Genomic DNA, 25,784 nt, shown 5'->3' on the forward strand with positions numbered 1-25,784 from the left:
GCTGCTCTCAGCATTTGTATGCACAGTGCTTTTAAAACTCCTGCATAGCTGTAATACAGCATTTTTTAATTCAAGAAAAAAATCTTACTCATAATTGGGAAATTGTCTTTTAAATTAATGCAAGGGAAGGTTCAAAGTGAGAAACATATTTAAGCTCACTTAGAAACTAAATCTGAGCAGGGAAATATAGGGATTATTTCTACAAAATTGCAATGGGAATCATTGACATTTGTCCAAAATGTTCAGCTTTATGTATTCATTATCCCTCATGCTAAAGAAATATCTTTATTTTCCAGATACTTTTTAATATTAAATCCTAGCATAAAGGAGAAATATTTTGCATGAAATAAGTCATAATAGAAGTCCAGGTGAGAGGAAGTTGATTATAGTTTTCTGAGCGTATGATTATTTAAAATGACAAGAAACAAAGTAAATTACCTTTCAAATTTGCTTTAATTTATATTCTATCCAAATATCTTTCATCACCTATTGTTAATAAACCTAAAATTCCTGCATATAACAGAATTAATATAGGATTCATTTCAAACTATACATTCAATTAGAAGTACACACCTAAACACACACATACTCCATTGAAATGGGTTATAATGTTCTTAGAACTTCAGCTAGGTCTTTGGAACATGATTATTTTCTTTAGGAAATGCACAGAATTTTTAATTAGTAAGTAAAGGAACTGTTTGTAAAGCAGATTTTAGTACTAGTTTTTGTTTTAGTTAAATTCACTGAGAATGAATAAGAGATTTTATTATCTTTATTTTTTTAGTTTTCTACTGTTAGAAAACAGGCTACTTTCAACTTTTATTTTGATTAGTAGATTGCAACACAATATTAAAAAATTAAAAAGTAATTATTATTTTGTTCCTAGGTAGTCTTACCAAGTAGCAGTTATTATATTAAGCAGCTCATTCCTGAATTAAAGTGGAAGGTCAGGAGGGACCATCAAATGTGCATCTGTATCCTCATTATTATTCTACTCTTGCATCTAGCAAATGTACTAGCCACACTGAAGATGTGCTTTGTGTTAGAAAGATTGTCTGTCAGCCAAGTGACTAATCCTATAGCGCTGTAAAGTGGACAGGCAATCCCAGCTCTCATTTTACATGATATGTTCTATTCTTAGATTATTTTTGTTTCATATGTATTTGCTTTGTTGGATTAGTTTATATTTAGTTATTTTATTTAAAAAATTGTATATCATTGAAATGCTATCAGATTTTATGGTGTAATTGTACTGTTTCTAATGCAAATTAAAAATGTTATCTTTCATATCTCTTATGAAAATTAAAATTAAAAGAGCAACTAGTCTTGAAATTACTAGTGTTTTTCAAATCATTTTCATTAGTTTTTCTGTCTCTCTGAAATAAAAAGCATGCTGATATATGTTTTTGATAACTATTTTGTTTTTCTCTGTAGGATTCCAATAATTAAAGGATCTAGATTGGTTTGGAAATGACCATATCACACTTACAATCATTCTGTTACAGTTAGCCATGTGTTCTCTATAACTGTGTCAAAAATTTCATTCAGTAAAAATTAAATGCAGCATGGTTAATAAGTTATAAACATTTCAGGGCCTCTATTAACAAACCAACATCTTCTTCATGCTAGTCCTATCAATATTCTTTTTGACAGCCTTGTTGTATAAATTACTACGCTACTGTTGACTGTGTTTATTTATGCTATTAAATGAATGTGTAGGCTTTACTATGTGTGCTATATTGTAATAAGGGCCTTACACATGTGAACAGGGAAATAATTAGGAACAGGACATAAACCCATCCACCTATGGACATTTGATTTTTGACAAAGTAGACAAACCACACAATAGAGAAAAGAGATAACTTTTAACAAATGTGTACCGGTCTAACTGAATGTCTTCACCTAGAGGAATACAAACACATATGTATTTATCAACCTGCGCAAAATTCAGGTCCAAGTGTATCAAACAGTAGAAAATAGCTTAGAAATCATTGTCATAAGAGAAAATTTAATGAACTGAACACCAACAGCTCAGGCACTAAGAGCAACAATTAATAAATAGAACCTCATAAAACAGAAAATCTTCTGTAATGCAAAGGACATTGTAAATAGAACAAAATGGCAGGCTGCAAATTTCTTCACCAACCCTATATTTCACAGAAGGCTAATACAATGCAGCCAGTCCTGATAAGACATGATAGACTAGGTCAGATGGAAGGGGCGGAGACTCTCTCCTATCAGTGGACTTTGGGAGGGACAAGGGAGGAGAAGAGGGAGGGGGCTATAGCTGGGATACAAAGTGAATAAATTATAATAAATTTAAAAAATTAAAAAAATAACTCAAGGGGGCAGAGCCAAGATGGCGACTAGCATGCACAGTTTCTGAATTGCAGAGGAGCTGAATCACCTGTGTTGGTGAGTGGAAGGACAACTGAACCCAGGGAAACTATGGTGAGGCTTTATAAAAAAGAGGGAACATCACATGAGGTGAGAACTTTGGTCCCGGGTCACCTGTGGAATTCTTTGGGGAAGGAGAGGAATGATCCTTTGATCTCCTGGCACTCCTGTTTTTCAGGCCTCCCTCCTCCTTTGCACAGCCAGCTCACAGAGATTCTCAGCTTAGAGCTCACTGCCTGGGGACTGCAGCGGCTGAGGCAGGGCTCCTAACCCCTTCGCACCAACTGCCAGCTGTGCTGGTTTTTCCCCCTAGCAGCTGAGGCCCATTCATGCTTAAAGTCTTGGAGAGATTAGGGATACAAGGCACATACCTAAACATAGTACAGGCAATATACAGCAAGCCTATAGATAACATTAAACTCAATGGAGAGAAACTTAAATCAATCCCACTGAAATCAGGGACAAGACAAGGCTGCCTACTCCCTCCATATCTCTTCAACATAGTACTTGAAGTCCTAGCTAGAGTATTAACACAAGTAAAGGAGATCAAGGGGATACAAATTGGAAAGGAAGAGGTCAAAGTGTCACGGTTCCCAGATGATATGTTAGTATACAGGAGCGACCCCAAAAATTCAACCAGAGAACTCTTTCAGCTGATAAACACCTTCAGCAAAGTGGCAGGATACAAAATCAACTCAAAAAAATCAGAAGCCCTCCTGTATACCAAAGACAAAAGGGCTTAGAAAGAAATCAGAGAAACAACACCCTTCATAATAGCCACTAAAAACATAAAATACCTTGGGGTCACTCTAACAAAGCAAGTGAAAGACTTGTTTGCAAAAAACTTTAAGCCTCTGAAGAAAGAAATTGAATAAGATATCAGAAAATGGAAATATCTCCCGTTCTCAGAGATCAGAAGGATTAACATAGTAAATATGGCCATACTGCCAAAAGCAATCTACAGATTCAATGCAATTCCCATCAAAACAACAACACAATCCTTTACAGAACTTGAAAGAAAGATTCTCAGCTTCATATGGAGAAGAAAAAAACCCAGAACCTCCAAAACGATCCTGTATAACAACAGATCATCTGGAGGTATCTCTATCCTCAACTTCAAGCTGTACTATAGACCAATAGTAATAAAAATTGCATGGTTTTGGCATAGAAGCAGAAAGGGGGATCAATGGAATGGAATAGAAGACCCAGAAATACACCCACACACCTATGAACACTTGATTTTTGACAAAGAAGCCAAAACCATTCAATGGAAAAAAAGACAGCATCTTCACCAAATGGTGCTAGTCCAACTGGCTGTCTACATGCAGAAAAATGAAAATAGATGCATATTTATCACTGTGCACAAAACTAAAGTCCAAGTGGATCAAAGACCTCAACATAAAACCAGATACTCTAAATTGGCTAGCAGAATAAGTAGGGAAGAGCCTAGAACTCATTGGCACAGGAGACAACTTCCTAAACAGAACACCAACAGCACAGGCTCTAAGAGCAAAAATCAATAAATGGGACCTCATGAAATTGAAAAGCTTCTGTAAAGCAAAAGATACTGTTGTCAGAACAAAACGACAGCCTACACACTGGGAAAGGGTCTTCACTAATCCTGTATCTGACAGAGGGCTGATATCCAGAATCTATAAAGAACTAAAGAAGTTAAAAAGCAATAAATCAAGTAATCCAGTTGAAAAATGAGGTATGGAGCTAAACAGAGAATTCTCTGACGAGGAATATAGAATGGCATAGAAACACTTAAAGAGATGCCCAACATAGCCATCAGAGAGATGCAAATCAAACGACCCTGAGATTTCACTTTACACCCATCAAAATGGCTAAGATCAAAGCTCAAATGACAACATATGCTGGAGAGGTTGTGGAGAAAGGGGAACCCTCCTCCATTGCTGATGGAAATGTAAACTTGTACAAGCACTTCGGAAATTAATCTGACGCTTTCTCAGACAATTAGGGATAGCGCTTCCTCAAGACCCAGCTATACCACTCCTAGGCATATATCCAAAATTTGTTCAAGTACACAAGGACATTTGCTCAAAGCAGGTTTGTAGCAGCTTTATTTATAATAGCCAGAACTTGGAAAAATCTCAGATGTGCATCAACGGACAAATGGATACAGAAATTTTGATCATTTACACAATGGAATACTACTCAGCAATCAAAAATGAGGAAATCATGAAGTGTGCAGGCAAATGGTGGGATCTAGAAAAGATCATCTAGAGTGAGGTATCTCAGAAGGAGAAAGATACACATGGTATATACTCACTTATATAGACCTATAAATCATGATAAATATAATGAAATCTATACACCTAAAAAGATAAACAAGAAAGAAGACCAGGGTAAGATGGTCAGTCCTCACTTAGAAAGACAAATGGGATGTGCTTTGGATGTAGGAGAAGACAAGTAACAGGACAGGAGCCTACCACATTGGGCCTCTGAAAGATTCCTAGCAGTGTATCAGAGCAGATACTAAGACTCATAACCAAACCTTCAGCAGAGTGCAGGGAATCACATGAAAGAAGAGGGAATTAGTATGACTTGGAGAGGATAGGATCTCCACAAGTACCAAATATAACTGGGAACAGGGGTATTTTCTGAGACTGATACTCCACTAAGGACCATGTATGGATATAACCTAGAACCTCTGCTAGAACCCGTGACAGCTCAGTATCCAAGTGGGTACCCTAGTAAGGGGAACAGAAACTATTTCTGACATGAACTCAATGGTGGGCTCTTTGACCTTCCCACCCCCGCAGGGAGGAGCAGCCATGCTAGGCTGCAGAGGAGGACTTTGCAGCCATTTCTGAAGATACCTGATAAAACAGGGACAGATGAAAAGGGAGGAAGTCCTCCCCTATCAGTGGACTTGGAAAGAGGCAGGGAGGGTATGATGAAGGGAAGGTGGGATTGGCAGGGAATGAGGGATTGGGATACAGCTGGGATACAGGGTTAATAAAAATTAACTAACAATAAAAATAAAAAATTAAAAGAAAATTATAATAAAAATAAAAAATTAAAAAAAGAACTCAAGAAAGTAAACACTAACACACCAAATAACCCAGTTAAAAATAGGGTACAGAGTTAAACTGAGAATTCTCCACAGAGGAATCTCTAATGGATGAGAAGGGCTTAAAAAAATGCTCAATGACCTTAGTCATCAGAGAAATACATATCAAAAGGACTATGATATTCTATCTTACACTCATCAGAATGGCTAAGACAGAATGTCAAGAATGTGTTAAAAACGATATACTCCTTCATTATTAATTAATTACTAATTAATTAATTTTTGCTGGTGGGTGTGCATACTTATAAAACCACTCTGAAAAACAATCTGGTGGTATATCAGAAAATAGGGACTAGTTCTTCCTCAAGGTGCATCTATACCATTCCTGAGCAAAACCCAAAAGATACTTTACCATGCCACAAGGACATCTGCTCCACTACGCTTGTAGAGGCTTTATTCATACTAGTAAAAAATGAGAAACAATGTCCAGGAAGTCCCTCAACTGAAGAATGGAGCAGAAAATGTGGTACATCTACACAGTTGGAATACCACTCATCTATTAAAAATGAGGAAACCACGAAATTTGCAGGCAAATGAATAAAACTAGAAAAGATCTCCCTGAGTGAGGTAACACAGAGCCAGAAATATGCATATGGTATGTCTTCATTTATAAGAGGACATTAGCTATATAATACAGGATAACCGTACTACAATCCACAAACGCAAAGAAGTTAAGTAATGAGGAGGAAGGCCCAAGGGAGGATGCTTGAATCCTCATGGAAAGGGCAAAAGAATAGACATTGAATGTGGATGAAGAGAGGGAATTTCATGACAGGGTGTGGGAAGAAAAATGGGGGTGAAGATCGGGTTGGGAAGAGTGGTGGCGGAAGGTGATAGTGCTAGGGCAGCGGAAAACCAAGGTGAGCATCTCTTATAGCACTGGGAGACCTGCTATGGGGTAAGCTTCTGGGAGATTATAGGGGGGACTCTTGCTGACACTCTTAGCAGCATAAGACACAGAGATGAAAGTGGCCATCTCTTAGCCTGGCAGGACTTCCAGTGGAGGGAGGGGGACAGCAACCCACCCACAAACCCCTCAACCCAAAATCTATCTTGCCCACAAGATGTACAGGGATAAAGATGGAGCAGAGATTGAGGGAATGGCCAACTAATTACTAGCCCACCCCATGGAAGAGAGCCAACTATTGACTGTATTAGTGATACTCTTTTATGCTTGCAGTAAGTAGCCTAGCATAACTGTACTCTGAGAGGCTCCTACCAACAGTGGATTGAAACAGATGCTGGGCCCTACAGACAAACATTAGGCGGGGCTCAGGGTGTCTTTAGAAGAGTGGGAGGAAGAACAGAGGGACCCTAAGGGGATAAGGACTCCAAAAACAGACAAAGTCAACTGACCTAGCCCCATGGCAGCTTATAGAGAATGAAGTACCAACAAAAGAGCATGCATGGGCTGGACCACCCCCCCAACCCCCGCCCATATGTAGCTGATGGACAGCTTGTTCTCTGTGAGGGTTCTCTAACAAGTGAAGTGGAGCCTGTCTTTCTAATATGAACTCTGTTGCCTGCTTGTAGATCACTTTCTGGATCACTTTCCCCTAGCTGGGCTGACTTGTCTGGCCTCAGTGGAAGAGGATACCCTTAGTCCTTATCTAGACAGATGTGCTGCCTTGGTTGGTAAGGAAGTGAGTTCCACTTTTCTTAGAATAAGGGGATGGGGAAGGGGGATGTGGGTGGGATGGATGGTGGGACTGGGAAGAAAGGAGAGAGGGGGCTGCAATCAGGATATAAATAAATAAATATTATAAATTATAAATAAATATAAGTAAATAAATAAAAAGCAAATAAATAAAATAAAAAATACAATTCAAAAAAGAAAGCAAACTAAGCTAAAGGGAGAACAAATGCCTTGCTGAGAAGCAAATGACCAGGCCATAATTTAAACAGAAGTCTCTGGCTTGAACATAATTTGTTCTTTTCTTTTTCATTTCCCAATGTTCTTTTGGGGCAAAGTATCATGTAGCCACTCACTACTTAGCTGACCTTACATGATGTCCTTGTCTTTCAGCCTAGAGTTCCAACTGGTTGGGATTACAGATATGGACCACCAGACCAAGAAAATGACCAGTAGTTGCTACTTTATTTCCCAGGCGTTGCAGTATGCTACTCTCCAGTTTTGATATTCCAGTAAGGTTCCTTCCTTTCATGGCAGTTGTTCATAAGCAGCAATTTAATTCTTCACTCAAACTCACCCATCATTAAGTCTGTGATCATACGTTTCCCTTTCTCATGACTACCATTGTCCCTTGATCCTTGCAGTCATTCTCAACACAGAATATCTTCCCTCAATTATATGATTAATTACTGTGACATGTGGTATCCTAAGCATTTTGATCCTTTTAACAAATACATATCAACTACCTATATGAATTACTGTGCTAATCTATATATGAATTATTCTATAGTTACCTAGGCCCTGAGAGCTCTGATTCATCCTGCTAACTCATTCCTTTCAGCTGGCTACCCTCCCCTAAATTCTCCTAAAAGTGAAAAAATAAATGTTCCAGTTTTAAAATTTTCCTGGCTTTAGTAAAAAATTTATTAGAGAATAATGTGGCTTATGTCTCATAAACAGATGATCTCATGCAACCTCTGGAAGGCCTTCTGACTTAACACATGCTGATTCTGTACACTCTGTGCCTCATAATGAAAAGTGCAGGGGAATGTTCACTATGCACTCTGTTTCCTATGCCGTCTTCTTCACCCATGGACTTTTCTCGGCCCTCATAGGGTCATCTCACAGCACTTCACACCCCTTTCAGGGCTAAAATGACCTATCTTCTATTGACTGTTGAAATACCTCTAGCAACAACTGGAAAATTTTCCAAGTAACTGGAAAATGTTTAGAGAAAAGATAAAACAAAGAAAGAGTATAGAACTTTTTTATTTACAACTTAATGAATTTATTTATTGTTAGAATCAACATTGGAAATGGAAGCTATGAAGTTTTACATTAAATTTTATATTGTCAATATTGAATATACTTTCTTAATTTATGTAACACTAAGGCAATTCTTATAAAACCTGCTTGGAAAATGTATACACAGAGTATTAAAATAATTTGAAGTTCAGTGCATATTATTTCTTTATTTTTTTCATTTACTTTTTACTTATTACCATTTATTTACTTTGTATACCAGCTGAACCACCCTCCCTTGTTCACTCCCAATCCCACCCTCTCTTGCTCTTCTCCTCCCACACCCCTCCCCAAGTCCACTGATAAGGGAGGTTCTCCTCTCCTTCCATCTGACCCTAGTTTATCAGATCTTTTTTCCTTTTTTTATTAAATTTTTATTTTTTATATTAATTACAGTTTTTTTTTACTTTGTATCCAAGCTGTAGCCCCCTCCCTCATTCCTTCCTAATCCCACCCAACCTCCCTTCCTCATCTCCTCCCTGCCCTTCTCTAAATCTACTGATAAAGGAGGTCCTCCTCACCTTCCATCTGACCTTAGCTTATCAGGTCTCTTCAGGACTAGCTGCAATGTCCTCCTCTGTGGCCTAGCAAGGTTGCTCCTCCCTCCGGGGGGGGGGGAGGGTCAAAGAGCCAGATGCTGAGTTCATGTCAGAGAGAGTCCCTGCTCCCCTTACTAGGACAACCTACTTGGATACTGAGCTGCCATGGGCTCCATTCGAGCAGGAGTTCTAGGTTATATCCATGCATGGTCCTTGGTTGGAGAATCAGTCTCAAAAAAGAACCCTGTGTCTAGATATATTTGGTCCTTGTGGAGCTACTGTCCTCTCCAGATCTTACTAATTCTCCCTTCTTTCATATGATTCCTTGCACTCTGCCCAAGGCTTGGTTATGAGTCTTAGCATCTCCTTTGATGCACTGCTAGGTAGCATCTTTCAGAGGCCCTCTATGGTAGGCTCCTCTCCTGTTACATGTTTTCTCCTACTTCTGATAAACTTAAAATATTTCTCTTACACCCATCAGAATGGCTAAGATCTAAACTCAAGTGATAACACATGCTGGAGAGGTTGTGTAAAAAGGGGAACCCTCCTCCACTGCTGGTGGGAATGTAAACTTGTACAACCACTCTGGAAAGCAATCTGGTGCTTCCTCAGACAACTAGGAATAGCACCTCCTCAAGATTCAGCTATACCCTTCCTAGGCATATACCCCAAAGAAGCTCAAGTACACAATAAAGACATTTGCTCAACCATGTTTGTAGCAGCCTTATTTGTAATAGCCAGAAGCTGGAAACAGCCCAGATGCCCCTCAGTGGAGGAATGGATACAGAAATTGTGGTACATCTACACAATGGAACATACTCAGCAATAAAAAAACAAAGAAATCATGAAATTTGCAGGTAAATGGTGGGATCTGGAAAAGATCATCTTGAGTGAGCTATCTCAGAAGCAGAAAGACACGGTATATACTCACTCATATAGACATATAATATAGGATAAACCTACTAAAATCTGTACACCTAAAGAAACTAATCAAGAGGGAGGACTCTGGCTAAAATACTCAATCCCTATCCAGAAAGGCAAAAAGGATGGACATCAGAAGAAGGTGAAAAGAGGGATCAAGTCAGGAACCTGACACAGAGGACTTCTGAAAGGCTCTGCCCTGCAGACTATCAATGCAGATGCTGAGACTTATGGTCAACCTTTGGGCAGAGTTCAGGGAATCTTAGGAAAGCAGTGGGAAACACTGGAGAGGACAGGAACTCCACAAGGAGAGCAACAGAACTAAAAAAGCTGAGTACAGGGGTCTTTCCTGAGACTGATACTCCAACCAAGGACCATGCATGGAGACAACCTAAAACCCCTGGACAGATGTAGCCCATGGCAGTTCAGTATCCAAGTGGGTTCCATTGTAATAGGAACTGGGACTGTCTCTGACATGAACTGATTGGCCTGCACTTTAATTACAGGGGGAAGCAGCATTACCAGGCCACAGAAGACAATGCAGCCACTCCTGATGAGACCTAATTGACTAGGATCAGAAGGAAGGAAAAGAAGACCTCCCCAATCAGTGGACTCTGGGAGGAACATGCATGCAGAAGGGGGAGGAAAGGACTGATTGGGAGGGGAGAAGAAAGGGGACCACAGGGGGGATACAAAGTGAAAATAGTGTAATTAATAAAGAATTTAAAATAAAGGCAATTTAGTATATGGATGTATTCTTCATTATAGACCAGCGAGGTTTCTCTACTTCATCAAACACATTCTTTCTTTCATTTTTTGCTTCAGCATTTTAAAAGAAATCTTCCATTACCATCAAAGTTGTCTGAAACTGTCTTTAAAAGGAGAATGCCTTGTAACCACTGATAGCTCTCTGAAGAAAATGTGCTGTTGAATCCCTGCGCAAGTTTCTGAGCAAGTGTGTTGCCAGTGGTACCAACAATTTTTCCCAAAGGCTCCGGATATTCATTCCTTTTGAAAGCACATCTATAATTGCTGGTAAGTGGATGAAACATCATACAACTTTGGAGCTACAAGAAAACATTCTCATCAGTGCATATAAATGTGCACAGGTACAAAACTGAGGCCAGGAGCTTTTGCTCCCAGATAATCTTACTCTCTTTTCTTCACTGCCAGTCAAACCTCCTGATCTTTCTATTCTTCCAGTATCTTGTCAAAGTCATTGTCGTTTATTTATGTACCTCTGCCTAATTATGTGGCCATGATCAAATTTCTTACCTCCTTCAATGTACAGTTTTCCTCGTAGCAACCTTCTCTCCCTGACCTGATGTACTTGTGAGTGTCCCTACGCTGATATAAATATTATGTGGTCATGTGCTCTCTTCCTCACTGCTCTGTGTTCCTGCCTGCAACAGAGTGAAGATCACACTGCTGGGCCTACAACCAGTCTGTGTCTGATCAAAGGCTTGAGGAACTGCATGTTCTCGTAGGAATGGTGACTAGTGAGCTTGTTCCACCATGTAGATCTGTACAAAGTCTGAATTATTTAAACACTTACACTTTTATCTTCTTATTTTCTCTTCTCTTATACAATATGTCCCAACTTAACCTCTCCTTTCTCCACTCCACTCAGTAATCCCCACCTTCCCTTCCTCCCAGTTCTACTCCACCTATGTTTCACTTCAGAAAAGATCAGGCCTTTCAGGCATATCAACCAAATATGACATTAGAAGATACAATAAAACTAGGCACGAACCCTCATATTAAGGCTGGAGGAGGCAATCCAGTAGAAGAAAAACAGTCCTCAGAGTATGCAAAAGAGTCAGAGATACCCCACTCCCAGTGTTAGGAGTGCTATAAAAATCCCAAGGAAATAACCACAGCATGTATGGAAAGGACATACTGCAGACCCATGATGGCTCCTTGATTGCTGCTTCCGTCTCTGTGAGCTCTCTGTACATTAACTAAGCTCATTTTTAAGCAAAATTATTCCCAACATGAAAATAAGGTATGAATAAGCCAGTTGCCTGGTTATGTGTATCCACTGAAAAGTCTAAGTGATTTAAGGTTTTGCATTAGAGACCATGTATATCGTTTAAGAAATCAACCCTTCACTCCTTTCTGAGGAGAGAATAAATCCCAGCTCACCATATCAGATTTTTATCCCACATTCAATTTCAACCTTTTCCTGACTCAATGATTTGATCTAATGCCTTCCTAGCTATATCTCTTACCTCACTGTAGTCTTTAAAACTATTTACATGGTCAGCTTTGAAATACACAGTGTGACTGATGCTTGAAATGTACATTATGAGAGAATCTAACTCTGCAACTTAATTATACCCCTTTGAACTATAAATTTTCAAAACTAGCAATATGGATGATTTGAAAGTAAAAGTCTGGCTACAAACATTATGCTAAGAAATTTACCTAAATTGATGTATATGACTATTTTGCCTGCATGTATATTCCTGTACCATGTCTATACCTGGTGCCTATAGAGATCAGAAGAGGCCATCAGAACCATTGGACTGAAGTTACTGATGGTTATGAGTCCCAAAGTGGGTACTGAGAAGGTTCTTTGGGTCCTCTGCAAGCGCAGTAAGTGCTCTTATTACTTTAGCACCTCATGCTGTACTTCTTGGTGTAAATATGATCCATCACGCCATTTCCACTTGTAGTACTCAATCAAAGTGATGCAGACATCACATTAATCCCTAATACTTGGTTTCACAGACACCACAATAAGAAATTCCTCATGTTTAATATTTGTTGTTTATAATATTTTTCAGAGATTCAGTCCATCTCAAGTCAGTGATCTTGCAGACAAGAAATTTGAGACTGAAATCTCTTCTGTTGCTATCTCCATATGACAGACACCAGAGAGGTCAAGGTTTGCTTCAAGCTACACCTCTCTATGCCCTCACACACCCAACACACTCAACATACATCCCCCTCCTGTACCTTCTAAAAATATTCAACAGAATAGAATTATATTAGAGCAATCATTAATGAACCTCTTCATCATTTCTAGCCTTTGGAAGTAATAACAAACTTTCCTTAACTTGCTGAGTTTTCTCACCATTTTTGCTATTCTAGCACCTTCTAAACAGTATCAGCAACTGACTACCCAGCACACCTGCGAAGATTGTCTGGGACTTACTGGATGTCTAAACCATTTGAAAGACCCCACTCTAATCTCTTATGAAATAATACTTATCAGTTAAGATATGCATGAGTTTACTTTCAACACATAGCAGAGACCTTTCAATTGACTCTAAAATATATTTATCTTTTTGAAAAATATGCTTACCCTTTTGGATCAGCAATGTACTTATCTCTATGAATATCAAAATAAAGATAAAGGTTTTTACTCTTGAATTTATTATAACATAATAAGGTGTTTATTATGGCTATGCCTCCTTTTAACCCAGCCTTTGGAATAATAGGAAAGAGCTGAAATTAATTCATATCCTAGATTTGTCTATTTTAAAGAGAAGATGTTTGCATTTTTCAATAATATATATCAAAATAAATCCATAGAAAATGTGGTCATAAAACATAACAATAGATTTCAAGTGGCATACTTCTGCAGATTTATTTAAATTATAGATTAAATGTTCAATTTTATAATAGAGAAAAGATGAGATAAAGGCTGCGGTTTTTCAGATTTTATTATATAATACTTTTGCTGTAAGTAGCACACATTATCATTTTCCTGGGAAAGGAAGAGCCTCTTGAGTGATGTGTTAAGTAAAGCAAGATTTGCTACATGGTTTTCTACATCTTCTCATGGTTGGATGGCAAATGTGTTGTTCTCAGCTTCATTCAGATCTGATAGGTGAGTGCATGTTCGGTGGCTTCTTCTTTTGAATGGTACTATTCACTCAGCCTACTATAGTTGGGAACAATAAATGTATTTATTTTGGAAGAGGATGGCTTCAATTGCATGGGGAAATTTAAAAATCATATTTCTCAGGTTAATTGTGTCAGAAACCATGTGCAGCACAATATTTCAGAGGAATGTAAACAAGAGGCCCATTTTGTGCTCCTATATAAATTAAAATATGCAGAAAGAAAGTCATGTGCATCTGTGGAGGAAGCCATATGTCCATCAGCAGCTCACCTTCAGAGAGAAACAGGGAAAATGGCCACAAGTTTTGGTCAAACAAAGAAGATGCCACTCTGCAGAATCCCTCTGGAAAGGCAACCAACTGTATGCACTGCTGCTTTCATTTCTTCTCTACTAGCAGCTCTCAAGTTGAGAGATGTGATTGGCCAGGAAAAACAAAGATGGTTGCATTGTATTGAGTTTTTGGCATTCTACCCAGCAAGTGGCCTCTCCTCTCACTTTCTTTTCCCTTGGTTCTGTAACTAGTATCATGACGAAGTCACATTAATGTTTCAGATTCTTTGTGTATACAAATAAACTTTTCCCAGTTATTTCTCTAACAGGGATCTGCCTTGGCCACCTCCCCCGCCCCTAAAAGCTGTGCAGGTTTCACTACAGATTTGTTTAGACAATCCCAAGTATTATGTGCATCTGTAGTAAATACTTGTGTGTATGTGTGTGTGTATTTTATATAAAATGGTGACATTACAATAACCATCACGTATATTTTTTTTCTACCTGTGTTTTATTTCTAAATTCTACAATGCAATATTTATATTTGAAAATATAGCTAATTTTATTGATTTATTTTATTAAGTATAATCATCTCTAATTTCATACATTTGTTTCTACAAATGACATAATTTCATTCTTTGTTATGGCCAAATAAAAGTCAATATAGTAGAGAATACATTTCAAAATGTCTCCGTATATCCGCGCGTTGGAGGGAACTTAGGTTGAGTCCAGAATTTGGTTGTATAGTCCTGCAAATAATGTATGCTCTGGAATATCTAAAATTTCCTCAAATATATATCCAGGAATGGAATAGCTAATACGGCAGTACTATTTTTATTTCACTGTTTTGAGCAATCTCTATACTGATCTCCATAGTAACTAGACTAATTTGTATTCCCATGAACAATGACCATCACGTATATTATGAGAAAATATTTACATCTGTCTGCATGTACTTTATAAAAAGACAGTTTACCACCACAGAGGACTCTTCCAGGTTATTTGAAGTTAGTCTAAAGGAACCCTGTGAATATCCTTCCAACCAAGCCTTATATCTGTTCACCCAAAATAAGAACTGTAAATCACCCTATTACTAGAAAGAGGCAAAAGGAATGCTTAAAATCTTAAAGAATTTTTGATTCCCATATTCACTCTGCTTGGCAGCTCAGCTTGGCTTCCCAGCAAAGCAATGGACGGTACTGCAGGCTAGACAATCAAGTGGTGGACACAGAATCCACGTTAGCTGTCTCCTTCCTCACTTCCTATATCAGAACACCTACTGTCTTTTTGGTTCTTTGGACAGGTAGATTGTGAATTCAGTGCAGCAATCCCATTCTAGACCAAACAGCTGACAACAGCCTCCTTTTAGAGATCTTTCTGCTTTTATCTTGCCTCTTCCCACTACACCTTTCTCTTTGTAGTATCTTAAGTTGAAAAAAGAGATGGTAATTTTATACTTTTGTATAAAAGCACCCATGTCTCTTTGTGGCATTTCCAATTCAATCTGGTATGTTTATCGTGGCTTAAAATATTCACTTTAATCTTATCTTCCTGAATTTCTGATTAGATTTTCTGTAAGAAAAATTAAATAGAAATAAGAAATCCATACACATTTTTAGAGTCTTTACATAAATTCCAGTTCTCCCAGAAAGAAACAAAGTGAAGAAATAGTTAATCCTGAATGGTTTTATTTCAGCTTCCATGAAGCATGGGAACCATACAAGTCTGCCCTATTGTAGAATTTTCTGTGCTCTTTCCTTGTCTCATATAAGCAGAATCAATCCTATCCTCTGGACACAGGGAAATCATCTTTCTCATAGAGCTCTACAACCTTCTTCAGGTCTTAGCATCCTTGTACATGTGGATTCTCACTTTTCTTAAGCTCAAATAACCAATGGGCCATAGATTGGGTAGAATGGCTTGAAGCTGGTCAGAGGCCTGTCTCAAAGCAAAGCACATCTTTTTACATAGTTGCTTGGATTTCCTGCTTCTAAGCCTGGACTTCTCTATGAAGATCTCTCTTCATTTTTCCACTCGTAGTGAACACTATGTACCCTATAGCATAAAGTACCAGTGTGAGTATCTTCTCCTCATAGACCTTTCCTGAAGCTAAGGAGATCTGATACCTGAGAGTTTATTTCTTCATAGCTCAATCAAAGCTGAGACACACTTTATGCATGTGTGTTTGATCATTTAAATAGTTATCTAGTTGGACTTGAAATTAATAAATAATCTTGTCTCTTCTACCATAATATGTAAGCTCTTTTGTGGGGGGAGGTACACACTAACCACTTTATAGAAAATATTCATTAATGGGGGGATGTATAAGAGTTAAAGGAGGTGTGTTTGATAAAACAGGTATGTGATTTAGGAAAAGGAACACTTGCTATATAGCTCAAGACAGAAATGAACTTATATAGGAGTATAAACTCTCTTCATACTCCTGAGTGCTAGGATCCATGGATATATAACTATACTCATACTCAAAGCATAACAGTAACTTCTTTCTCGTTTACAACCAATAGATTTTATAAGAAACAAATTTTAAGGAGAGTCTGTAATTTTCAGAAATTAGTAGTAGACATTTTTTAATTTTTTATTATTTACTTTTCATGGTAAATGAAGTCCTCATGATACTCCATTTTAATGATTTGACAATATTAATAGGTACTGAAACAGAGTGGTTTTGAGTTCAATAATTCTTAGATTTCAACATTTTTTTCTATTTTCCAGACTTTGTGGTTACTTTTTAACTTTCAGTATAATGAGTCTTCAAACATGCTTATGATTTCTCAGTTTTTACAATGCAGAACTTTTCTTTATGTATTTGATATTTATTTTTCTCAATGTTCTGTTATTCTTGTGAGAAGAAACCAAGCTACAGTTAATGGAAATTGATTACTTAGAGATGTATCTCTTCTTTTAGTTCTTAACTATCATAGCTTTGAAGAAAAACTGTGAAAACACTTGAAATGTGTATTGCTATAACTTGTGCTTTATATCACAAGTCCATAGTCACATCATTTAACATTGGGGAGGCTTTAACAGGATATGGACTAGTCATTCTGCATACAGTCGTAGAAGCAACCTTCAAAGCAGCTTCAGTTTTGTTCTTCGTGCATTCAGCAAACACCATTAATTAAATTAGTATAATCTACATTTCCTAATCTTTAAAATTGCAAAGTTTTTTTAAAAGAATACTCTAATACAAATAGGACACTTTTAAATATCTAAATATATAACACCGAAGGAAATATCTTTGTTTAGTATCAAGGGCATTCATCTCCAACAACATGTTTCTTATGAAATATTTTGAAGTTGCAAAGATTTGAAAAATAACTGTCATAAAAGTGGCTGAAAAAAAAGTGGCTGGATATTTGGTCACCTCCCTCCTGATGGGGAAGCAGCCTTACCAGGCCACAGAGGAAGACAATGCATCCAGTTCTGCTAAGACCTGATAAGCTAGGGTCAGATGGAAGGGGAGGAAGACCTCCACTACCAGTGGACTGGGGAAGGGGCATAGGAAGAGAAGAGGAAGAGAGGGTGGGATTGGGAGGGGATAAGAGAGGGTGCTACAGACAGGTCACAAAATGAATACATTGCAATTAATACAAAATAAATTAATTTTAAAAATAATAAATTATTTGGTTTTCTGTTTTACATACTTTTTTTTAAACTTTGAATTACTTTGAAGTTATGACATATATTGTCTTGTGGATTTAGTCATGAAATTATTTAACCATATATATGTGATAATGAAATGAAAGCAAATTCCAGTAAAATAATAAACCAAGTTTCACGATATTTATCAAAAATTGTAGTTACTATATATTTTATCTGAATGCTTACACAAAACTATTGTATCAGAAAAAAATCACCTGCAATCCAAATGACATTAGTAATAAGGCAAATCAGTCTGTGCAAATATTTGCATAACTGATTTGTTATTTTGATAATAAAATAATGGATTTTTTTATAGCATCATTCCTATCAGTCACAAATGAAGTATGTGTCAAACTATTATGGTTACCATAGGATTTGAAATGCATATCTAATAAGAATAAAAAGAGCATGCTCTTTATACAATTCTATTGGTTTGTTTTTGAGACAGGGTTCCACTGTGTGTCCCTAGATAGACTGAAACTTACTACACAGACCAAACTGGCTTTGAACTCTGTCTCTTAAATGTTAGAGTTAAACATGTGACACCATGTCTTGATATATGAGTGTGTGTGTGTGTGTGTGTATGAAATATATAAATCATAAAAATGTAAATTTATTTACTGTACCCATGAAGATTAGTAATGAGAAATAATCTATTAAATTAATGTACATAGTTCTGCCATGTCGGTTCTAAACTTTTCTCACTAAAATGATTCATCTCTTTTGGCTCTTTTTCATTGTGCCAGAAGGTTCTACTTGTTCTACTGAGGTAGAAAAGTATTCTACAGTCTTACGCAGCTATGAACTCTGTGATCTATAGTAATGACTATGCTGGCAAGATACATGCACTAGTGCATAGTGGCATGAATGCCAAGGGAGTAACCAACCATTTTTGGACAGATTTAAAGCCTACTTCACAAGAAAGAAAGCAAGACTGGTTTTGCTAACTTGATCAAAATTTATAGTTTCCTAGACCATAGGCTCTAGAGGAGAAGCTGATACTATATCAGGTACTATAATACTATATTTATCAGAAGCTGAAAATTGACATTGTATTAAACTGCCAGTTACCATATACTTTAAACCTCAAATTATTATTATCTTTATACTCACATGTCAAAATATCTCTTACTCTTCATCAGGGTAGTTTATTTCTGCAATAACTAGTATCATCATAGAAAGAAATAACTAGTCAATATGCACAGAATTAGTGGCAGTTGAGTACAGAATCTTCACCAACCCTTTATCTGACAGAGGACTCATATCAAGTATATATAAAGAACTAAAGAAGCTGAAAAGCAGCAAACCAAGTAATCCAATTAAAAAATGGGGAACAGAGCTAAACAGAGAATTCTCTGTAGAGGAATACCGAATGGCAGAGAAGCACTTAAAGAAATGCTCAACCTCACTAGCCATTAGGGAAATGCAAATCAAAACAACCCTGAGATTTCACCTTACACCCATGAGAATGGCCAAGATCAAAAACTCAAGTGACAATACATGCCGGAGAGGTTTTGGAGAAAGAGGAACCCTTCTCCACTGCTGGTGGGAATGTAAACTGGTACAACCACTCTGGAAATCAATCTGGCGCTTTCTCAGACAACTAGGAATAGTGCTTCCCCGAGATCCAGCCATACCACTCCTAGGCATATATCCAAAAGAGGCTCAAGCACACAAAAAGGAAATTTGCTCAACCATGTTTGTAGCAGCTTTATTTGTAATAGCCAGAAGCTGGAAACAACCCAGATGCCCCTCAACTGAAGAATGGATGCAGAAAATGTGGTACATCTACACAATGGAATATTACTCAGCAATGAAAAATAAGGAAATCATGAAATATGCAGGTAAATGGTGGGATCTGGAAAGGATCATCCTGAGTGAGTTGTCCCAGAAGCAAAAAGACACACATGGTATATACTCACTCATATAGACATACAACATAGGACAAACCCACTAAAAACTGTGCATCTAAAGAAACTAAGCAAGAGAGAGGACCCTAACTAAAATGTCCAATCCCCATCCGGAAAGGCAAAGAGGATGGACATCAGAAGAAGAAGAAGAAAACAGGAAACAACCTAGGAACCTACCACAGAGGGCCTCTGAAAGCCTCTGCCCTACAGACTATCAAAGCAGATGCTAAGCCTGATGGGCAACTGTTGGGCAGAGTGAATGGAATTTTATGTAAGAACTGGGAAATAGTAAGAGCTGGAGAGGACAGGGTCTCCACAAGGAGAGCAACAGAACAAGAAAATTTGAACACAGGGAACTTCCCAGAGACTCATACTCCAACCAAGGCCTATTCATAGAGATAACCCAGAACCCCTGCACAGATGTAGCCCAGGGCAGTTCAGAGTCCAATTGGGTTACATAGTAATGTGAAGAGGGACTGCCTCTGACATGAACTGACTGGCCTGCTCTTTAGTCACCTCCTCCTGAGGGGGAGCAGCCTTACCAGGCCATAGTAGAGGACAATGCAGCCACTTTTGATGTGAACTGATGGACTAAGATCAGAAAGGAGAGGAGAACCTCCCCTATCAGTGGACTTGGGGAGTGGCATGCATGCAGAGGGAGGAGGGAGGGTGGGATTGGGTGGGGAGGGAGGGGCTTATGGGGGGTGCAGAATGAATAAAGTGTAATTGATGAAAAATTTTAAAAAAAGGGAAAAATAATCTAAATTCTAAATGAAATATCTATATCATTCCTTTCCCCCACTACCTCAGGGATCATCACAGAATGAAAATAATGATAAAAAAGGAGAGTTAGGTAATGCAGAAAAAACATTATTTGCTGGAAATGAAAGGGCTCTTGCACACAGGAACTCATCTTAGCTCATCTTTTCATGCACAAGATCAAGCCAATCAAAGGCCCAGGATTGACAGGGGAGAGGCTACTCCTATCTGAAGTACCACTCCTATCTGAGAAGCAGTTTACACCTGATGGCTGCTGGGGAGGAGGAGTTAGATTTCTTCAGGAATGTGAGCACAGAGAGTCTACCTGTGCTAGTGGCTAGTGTAGATACTTTCACACCCTTGCATATACAGAGAACATTAGAAGAGCTCCATGAGTTTCTTTGTTTCTTTCTTTGCCACTTTTTTTTTTCAATGCAGTTTATTCAGGAACCTTGAACAATCATCTGACCCTGGGGAAAGCCAGCCCACAGCTTAAATAGCCTCTGGGTAGCCAACCCCAGCGTGCCACGTGGGCAATGCAGATAGGTCCACATACATGGAAGCAAGCCAGATCCTCGGCCTTAGCCAAATGTGGAGTTGTTCGTGACAGAGAGCACTCACCATCGGGAAGGTGGAAGGCGGAAACCAGCTCCATCTTTAAGGCGCGGCATCACGCAGCTCTCTACAGTTCCCCCTTTTTGTTTTAGACACATCAGCTAAAATGTTACGCTCAGGATGCGAGGCTAAGCACTGCACTCAGGGTCAGTCGCTTTGGACCCAGAGAAGAGCAGTGTCTGATTGCATGCGGGTTGATGCCCCCTCTGAGAAAAAGGTATTGACGGGTCAGATGCTCTTTGGGTGGATGACACCTAAATGAACATCAGTACAAAGTCCTAATTTATTTCTAATATCAGAGATCAGACCTCTACTCTTTGCCACTTTTTTCTCTTTCTTTCTTCCTTCCTTCCTTCCTTTTTTCTTGTTACAATTTATTCACTTTGTATCCCTGCTGTAGTCCCCACACTCATCTCCTCCCAGTGCCATCCATCCTCCATCTTCTACCTTTATGCCTCTTCCCTAGTCCACTGATAGGGGAGATCCTCCTCCCCTTTTATCTGATCCTAGCCTATCAGATCTCATCAAGGATGGCTGCATTCTCATCCTCTGTGGACTGGGAAAGCTGTAACCCCCAGAGGGAGGTGATCAAGAAGCCAGCCATTAAGTTCATATCTGATATAGCCCCTGTCTCCCTTACTAGGGAACCCACTTGGAGACTGAGCAGCCTATGGGCTTCCTTGAACATGGTCTAGGTCCTCTCCATGCAAGGTCCTTGGTTGGAGTATCTGTCTCAGCAGGCCCCCTTGGGCCCAGGATTTTTGGCTCTGTTGTTCTCTTTGTGGAGTCCCTGTCCCCTCCAGGTCTTTCTCTCTCCCTCTTCTTCCATAAGGTTTCCAGAACTTTGCCCAAATTTTGCTATGAGTCCCAGTATATCCTTTGATACCCTAGTGTGTGGAATCTTTCAGAGGTCCTCTGTGGAAGGCTTCTGTCCTGTTCCTTGTCTTCTCCTATTTCTACTGACTATCCTGTTTGCCCTTCTGAATGAGGATTAAGCATCTTCCCTAGGGTCCTCCTTGTTTAACTTCTTTAGGACTGTAGATTTTAGTATGTTTATCCTATATTATAGTTTTTTTTAAAAAGTAGAAAATACACGCTGTCAGGAGGGAAAACGTAGGGGTAATGAAGTAATTGGAATGGAGAAAATGAGGTATATTTGATTAAAGTTCATTATATTGATGTTTAAATTTTGAGTTAAAACTTACAAGTTATTAATATTAAAATATAAGAGTCAAAGAATTAATCAAATATGTTATAATACATTTCATAAATATTTTGGACACATATGAAAAATGCATAAATCTGTCCCTTAATAGCAAAAAAGGAAGCAAGTAGTTTCAGATCAGCATGTAAAAGGCAGACTACCTGGATGCTAATAGAAGAACATAAACTTTGCAGGAATTTATAGCCCCACCACACAGAAGTGCACAGTTTTACAAACATAATTATGTTGTTTTAAGTCAATTACCATTAAAATTTGCAGCCATTGCTTAATTAATGAGAATCTTACATTTTAAAATTTAACCTTATGATTCAAACTAAACTGTTAATATTTAGAAATCTGTTTATTGTGTCTGTGCATATGATATATGCACAACATGTGTATGGGTGTGTACATATCAGTTGGAAAAATATATTGCTGTAAGGATATATAAATAACTCACTACAATTTCTTCCATTATTGGCAAAGTGTCTTTGGGGCTCAAGTATACCTCTTATTGTATGTCTATAATAATCATTTTTAAATACTCTATATGGGGTGCTTCATGGATTGGCAACCCTTGTGGGCTTTCCCTTTTCTGAGACAATAAGGGAGAAGAAGTGAGGGTGGGAGTGGGAGAAGAGGAGGGAGGGAGCTGGGATTAGGCTATAAAGCAAATAAATAAATAAATAAATAAATAAATAAATGGGAGAAAAGTAATGAAAGAAAGAAAGAGAGAAAGAAAGAAAGAAAGAGAGAGAGAGAAAGAAAGAAAATGTAAATAGCAAGCTAGGTGCCTAAAAGAAAAGTAGTGGGACTCAACATTTTTTGAGATGCTTTTAAGGTATGTTTAAATAATAAAACACATCCAGACATATAGCCTTACCACATTTCTTCTGTGTGCTTGACTTATTCTTTCTCAAAAATATAAAGTTTATGCTATATTGTTAGCATCTGGGTAGTCTGACTTTTACATGTTTATTTGAAACTCTCTGGTCCCTTGTTTGCTATTAAGGGATATATGAACAGAAAATTGCCTTGCCAAAAATTAACTGCACTTTCATAGAACAAAGTTAAACTTGCATGATTTCTATAATTGATAAATAGCATATTCCATACCTACATTTACCAAGTGTTACTTTATGTAATCAGACAATTAAATTTATAAACAAATAAGATCTTATAAGTTTCCTTAGAAAGTATGTCATTTCATATTTTACTTGCAGGGTCACATATTTTACTTTTAACTCACTGAAGCTCAAACATTAAGCCTTCACAGAAAAAAAATCCAGTTTGATAAATCTTGACAGGTGATAAAATAAGTTTTACTCTAAATAACTCAGTGCCTCTATTCATTGGTATCAAATAGACTTCACCACAAAATTTCTCATATATAAAATTGTCACTCATGTCCAAAGAACTTTCTTCTGTTATCTAAATCTTTACTTTTCTCTATCATGTTCTTAAATTCGCTGAAAGCCGTATATAAAACTGTATTAACTGACCTTCTCTGTATAATTCACACAGCATTAACTTTGGGTAGAAAATAATGCTTAATTTCCTCAACATTTATGGTAAAATATACAGTAATTTATCTCGGTTTCTTTGTAAAATCTATACGCTATCATAAAATGAAACAAAAAGACATTCTATTTGCTTTTGCTTTGATTTAAATAACTAAGTTTTATTGACAAACTGCTGAAGACATTTTAAGTTTAAACTACCTATTTAGGGAAACTTCTATATCTTACATTTCATCTTTCAAGAACAAAATGGGAGGACAGTACAAATCCATTGGGACTTCAATTTACGTAAAAGCGTTATTTGAATCCTCTTTTATTCACCTTAACTGTACCTTTTTATAACATACTAAGTTTAAGACATATGTAACTACTTTGGGAACATCTCAAAGGTGACAGTGGTTAATTCAAATAACACCATCAGCTTTTTGCCCAAGTGTTGAAGTATGACTTTTACAAAGTACAGAATTTCAGATGGACAAAATACTTTGAAATTTTAAATACTAAATTTTTTTTATTATTAGTTATATTTTTGAAAATATGGTGGGTAAAATACTCCATTAAATTCCATTTAAGTGGCCAGTTCTTCTCTGCCAATCTTATCTAAACCCTATACCCCTACACACACCAATTCTAGGGCTAAATTTTAAATTCTACACAATGAAAAGTCAGTTTTACAAACATACTTTTGTTGCTCTTTCAAAGTCAATGAACATTACAAATTGCATCAGGTATTTAATTCATGAGTATCTTTCAAAATAAAATTTAACCTTCAGATTCAACTGTCATGTGGTTTTAAAGAAAATATTTTTATACAGATCTAAGCACATTTTACATGGTGGCAACTACAGCCATTGACAATATAATTTTATATCTTAAGCTGCTCAGAATTTTGAGATGTAGCCTAGTTTAGGATTCTGCACTTATGACTTTACTGAGTGCCTCAAATAAAAACTAAGAAAACGTAAGTAAGTCTTTAACCCAGAATCTGTAATCAAGTAATGTCACTTTTGAAACTAACATGTTTCAAAATTAACTCAATTTTTTTTCATAAAAGTTAACTTTATATTTAAACAACAAAGAAAAAAAATGTTAGAAGTTGTTACAGATTCTTGTATCCTAGGATTTTTTTTTCCAAACAACATACAAGTAAATCTAAGTGGTTTTCTTTGTGGTCCCTTTCTTATATCCATCTTCTTACATTCTTAAGTCTGTACTCTGACTTCTGTATGTAGTGTTGTTAAGGGAGTTAAAATAGATTTAGGAAAAAAAAGCTCATTTTAAAGCTATTCATGTGTTAACTGTAATCTTACCATCGACTCACAGGTTAGGCATTCAAAGGAAAGTTCACCACCCTGAGACCTAGAGAAAAACAATACAAGGCATTAGAACTGATATTTTATTTTAGTTCAACAAATAACATCTTTATGAACCAATTATAAGTGTCATTATATGAGTTATTAGTATACATTAAGCTTAACACTTTTGACTATACTATTTGTCAGAAATAGCATAATTGCAGTCACATGAAATTATTGATATTTAACAGCATTCATTCTTTCATTTTGGACTGTTTCATGTACAGATTACAGATAAGCAGAAACCTGTAAAGTCCTTTTATTCTCACAGGCCTATGAGAGATGGATATATTTGCACACATAATGCACTTGCAGATGGGAAATAGAGGGTAAACACCACTCATTCTTTATCAGGTCAACATATACATTTATAAGCAGATCCATACAGAATATGCTTTAATGTGATTATAACACTATTATCCTATGCTATATCTTCTGTTTTTTTAATTTCAATTTTTATTAATTACATTTTATTCACCTTGTATCTCCCTTCTAGCTCCCTCCCTCCTCCCCTCCCAAATCCTCCCCTCCTTTCCCTCCTCCCCTCCCAATCTTCCCCTCCCTTTCCCTCCTCCCCGCCCAATCCTCCCTTCCCTTCTCCTTCTCCACCCATGCCTCTCCTCTAGTTTAGTGATACGGGAGGTCTTCCTCCCCTTCCTTCTGACCCTAGTCTATCAATTCTCATCAGGAGTGGCTGCATTGTCTTCCTCTGTGGCCTGGTAAGGCTGCTCCCCACTCAGGGGGAG

General features: G+C 37.5%; 1 protein-coding gene across 35 annotated transcripts in view; it reads right to left on the minus strand.

The window, feature by feature from the left end:
- The window catches only part of Ptprd (protein tyrosine phosphatase receptor type D), a 2,581,289-nt gene that overhangs the window by 1,368,210 nt on the left and 1,187,295 nt on the right, over window positions 1-25,784 (minus strand). For all 35 annotated transcript variants that reach the window (XM_060365770.1, XM_060365741.1, XM_060365771.1 and 32 more), the window contains exon 7: window positions 24,994-25,042. The gene's annotated coding sequence lies outside the window, so the exon portion shown is untranslated. The remainder of the gene's footprint in view (window positions 1-24,993; window positions 25,043-25,784) is intronic.

Source organism: Meriones unguiculatus, chromosome 12 (genome assembly GCF_030254825.1).
Source record: "Meriones unguiculatus strain TT.TT164.6M chromosome 12, Bangor_MerUng_6.1, whole genome shotgun sequence".
In the NCBI taxonomy this organism is placed as follows: domain Eukaryota; kingdom Metazoa; phylum Chordata; class Mammalia; order Rodentia; family Muridae; genus Meriones; species Meriones unguiculatus.